The following is a 4,354-nucleotide window of genomic DNA, read 5'->3' as shown; positions in this document are numbered from 1 at the left end:
CATGTAGTTGACATCGTATTTGTGGCAAGGCCACCTTCATAATTTTCATACATGTCACTGTTGATTCATTGCATATCCCGGTACATCGCGGAGGCATTCATATAGAGTCATATCTTGTTCTAAGTATTGAGTTGTAATCTTGAGTTGTAAGTAAATAAAAGTGTGATGATCTTCATTATTAGAGCATTGTCCCAGTGAGGAAAGGATGATGGAGACTATGATTCCCCCACAAGTCGGGATGAGACTTCAAACTTTAAAAAAAAGAGAAAGGCCAAATACAAAAATAAAAAATGAGAGAAAAAGAGAGAAGGGACAATGCTACTATCCTTTTTTACCACACTTGTGCTTCAAAGTAGCACCATGATCTTCATGATAGAGAGTCTCCTATGTTGTCACTTTCATATACTAGTGGAAAATTTTCATTATATAACTTGGCTTGTATATTCCAATGATGGACTTCCTCAAAATGCCCTAGGTCTTCGTGAGCAAGCAAGTTGGATGCACACCCACTTAGTTTCTTTTGTTGAGCTTTCATACATTTATAGCTCTAGTGCATCCGTTGCATGGCAATCCCTACTCACTCACATTGATATCTACTAATGGGCATCTCCATAGCCCGTTGATACGCCTACTTGAGAGACTATCTTCCTCCTTTTTTGTCTTCTCCACAACCACCATTCTTTTCCACTTATCACTACCAGAAACCGCACTTTTCCTGTGAGTGGCCTATTTTCCTGTGAGGCCCGAAGCCCCTCACAGGAATAGAAATATTCCTGGCGGGCAAATTTTGACTCTGGGGAAAATAACCTATTTTCATGTGGGCCTTGCTATGCCCCTCGGGATAATGTTATTTCCTGTGAGTTATCCGGCCCACGGGAAAAATATTGTAAGCCCAGCCCGCCATAGCACCACCGCAAAACAGGCCTGGCGCGGAAAAATCTTAGGCCGCGCGGTTTCTTTGCCCTTTGGCGCTTATTTTTCCTTTTCCTGTGTTGTATGGGCCGACAGCCAAAAAAAACCAGAAAGATAAGGAGAAGGCTCTAGAAAGATTCCCCACTTCTCCTCTTTGCCCGTCTCCTCTGCTCCATGGCCGCCGCCTTCCTCCGACTCCCTCGCGACAGTTGCCGCCGTCCTCCACAGGTAACTCGTTCCAGTGCTGCTTGCCATCCGCTCCTCCGACCTCCACCGCAGACCATCGCTCACCTCCTCCACTGCCGCCCGAGTCAACCTGCATCCGCTAGCCCCGCTCGCCTTCGATCTCCCCAGCATCCATCGCCGCTCTGCCTCTACCTCCGTCTGCCGCCGCATCCGACCACCCTTGGCCCTATCCAACAGGGCTGCCTTTTATGCGTTGCTTGCACCCCATGCTCCCTCCTCCTCCAGATCCGAGTCACTCCCATGTACATGCATCAAGATGCCCCTATTCTTCCGACATGACAACAGCTGATCTGTTTTCTTGTGGTAAGTCTCAACCATGGTCCTCCAAAAACAACAATTAGGATCTTTAGCTGTTCATACAAATTATTTATAATTAATCTAGGTCTCGGGTGGCAGGATCTTGATTTACTTTTTTTTGCCCAATGCTCAAAGGATTAGCCGCATGAGTGAGAAAATAAGGGCCATTTGCATATGTTTGGTGTGTGTTGATTATATTCAGTTTAAAGGGCTTTGTTTTCTCGTATCTACTCCTACAGTTTTGTAGGTGCTACTGTTAGGTGTACTGTTAGTACTCTCATTTTTTGATTTCATTGAAAAACTGAAAAGGTTCTTGTCCATATAATTTTTATGCTAGCTATGTACTTTCAGGAACTCTCCGAGAATTAAGAAACCCTCTGTTTTTCTTGGAACTCTTGGCCTGGTTGTGTGCCCCTCCTCTTCTGTGATTTATAGCATCTCCATAGCCATGGAGAAACCTGAAGATCCAAGTGGAGAAAGGAAAGGTGCGTGCTTTCTGAACTGATTTATTGCATATGAATCTCAATGTTGTGTGTTTATATTGGCCTTTTCTGTTTTCTTTCTCCCACTGAATCAATGAATATGCAGCACAATATGTGTTAAAAAAGCACTTGTCAACTTCAGATGGGTGTGCCCTCCAAAAAACCGACTTCTTGTCTGCTTGTTTGAAAACAACACAAGCTGATTTTGTTTCTGGAACTTAGCACACTGACTTACTCCATAGGTTATTATTGGCCCAACACAGATTAGTACTAAAAACGGAATATAATATCTCTGATGGAAGTGATGAATGTTGCATTTGTTTTACTTGTTTTCTATGTCTTTGTGCTATCTACCAAGTTATTGATTACACTATCAGATAGATGGATCATGAGAATGTGTATATGAAGTATGCCACAATTCTTTTTTTTTTGCTTATTTTACGGGAAAAAAGGGTACGACATCATCTACTAGAAACACTTGGTTGGTTCGCTGGGCAATCTCAAAGGTAACATCTTTGTGTGGATTTAAGATTGTTGGTGTTCGTACGGATGTTATGGCCTCTTTTGTCATTTCCCTATTTCTTTCGTTAAGCCTTCCTGCTGGTGAATCGATGAGTGTGTATCACTTTGAGACAGAGAAAGCGAGATCAATTTCTCATTGGGTTCTAAATTCAGGTTGTCAAGCAAGCTTTCTTGAACCAAATGATGAAAGAGTATGTGGATGCGGCAAAGTTTTGTGGTCAAAATGGATGGACAAAGGAGTTGGAGCATGACAAGCAAAACCTATCTCAGGTATCTCTCACACTTCGGCAGTATGGGTGCTTGTCTTGATGTGGTGATTATCTCAAATACTATTATGTGTTGGTTGTTACCTTCTTATTTGCTGTTTCCATTACTTATTTGATGCATTAGTTATTTACGATGAGGGGAGTACAAAGAGGGCCTCTGCGTGATCCTCCTTGATGCCTTCCCTGTTCTCCCTGCATGGCTTCGCCTCGCTCCCCATCCAGGCCGCCACGAGAGGCAGCTCCAATCCATCATCGGGTTCCTCTCTCACCCTCTGTGTCCGGGGTTCAGTTCGTTCTGGTAAAAAATGTATAAGAAAGTATAACTTCAATACTCTGCAATTGTTATCTTCTTTGTACTGTAGCCGGTCACAGTATTGTCATTTGTAGTGCACTTGTAGAGTTCAAGTCCATGATCTGCAGAACATGTTTAGATCTGTTTTCTCATACTGGCACATAATAGCAGGGATTAATGTATTAAGCTCTCCACCAATTCAGTTCCTCTTTTATTTTAATAGCTCCACATGTGTCGTCCGTCAACTCTATCGCGTACCAGCCCTGCTACCGGACAAGAATGCGTCCTAATGGGCGCAAGGTCCAACTTGAAACTACTGGTGCATTTTTAGTGTTAATTACTCTTATTCATTTTTCATAAAAGCACTAAAATATAGTATAACAATCAATGATTGTTGTGCTGCCATATGCCATATCTCAAATTTACAAAGAAAATACTAAGTGACATTTGTTTCTTCTATCTTGATTAGCCCAAGTGTTTTTCTCAATGAAGTGTATTGGTATTTAAATTATCAACAAGTGGAACAGATTGTGTTTCTAAGCACCTTACAACATAATTTTCTTAATGCTAACAGTAATGAGAGCATCAATATTGTAGGTATGGACGGTAGTATGCACACTATGATGTATGTTCTATTGATTCTGTATCTACTTGATGTTGCTCATCATCTCTTGAATTTTTCAATATTAGTTCTCATTGATGTTGTACATGACTTTGCAAGGGAACACCCATTCATCTCATGTTAGCTTTTGGAGGATGGTTCTATGCACAACCATGTAGGCAAGGGCAACGCTGTATGCTGCAATGATTTTGAGAACATGATTGGTAGTCTAGATGAATTGGAAACTTATGAACTGATATGTATCTAGGTGATGGATGAAAATTTGGAGTGGTGCGTGTATGGATGTGTACAACTGTTATGTTATTGCTTTTGAGCAAGTAAACTTTTCACTTGTCTATAACAAGATGTCAGATCATGGTTTAACGGATAGATATCTGCTATGTATACACTGATTTTGGATGCATGCACAGAGGTATGATGTGGATCATGGTGATTGGATCATTTATAGATACATTTTGGAATTGTTAATTACACCTTGCAAATTCTTGTCCCATTTTTCCCGAGAGCCTACCACGTAAGGAAAATGCATGTTTTCCTGTCGGTTGGCCGCAAGGAAAGGTTTGTTTCTAAACCTGACAGATCAAACTTTTTCCTGAGAGTGGCTGTCAGGAATAACCGTCAGGAAAATAATTCCTGTCGGTCTACCGTCAGGCATTAGTGCATTTCCCTGTCGTTCTATTCCTGACGGGTATTGCCTGTCGGCTGACCGACAGGA

At 41.8% G+C, this 4,354-nt stretch overlaps 1 long non-coding RNA gene across 1 annotated transcript; it reads left to right on the top strand.

Moving 5' to 3' along the window:
- The first annotated feature begins 1,008 nt into the window (after nt 1–1,008).
- LOC123044745 (uncharacterized) lies at nt 1,009–4,090 on the top strand. Its single transcript, XR_006420286.1, has 4 exons — nt 1,009–1,461; nt 1,807–1,940; nt 2,613–2,729; nt 2,850–4,090. It is a non-coding gene; the product is annotated as an uncharacterized lncRNA (long non-coding RNA).
- Nucleotides 4,091–4,354: the final 264 nt, after the last annotated feature.

The sequence above is a fragment of the Triticum aestivum genome, chromosome 2B, assembly GCF_018294505.1.
Source record: "Triticum aestivum cultivar Chinese Spring chromosome 2B, IWGSC CS RefSeq v2.1, whole genome shotgun sequence".
Classification (NCBI taxonomy): domain Eukaryota; kingdom Viridiplantae; phylum Streptophyta; class Magnoliopsida; order Poales; family Poaceae; genus Triticum; species Triticum aestivum.
The sequence above is the reverse complement of the archived record's forward strand: the minus strand, read 5'-3'. Positions and strand labels throughout refer to the sequence as shown.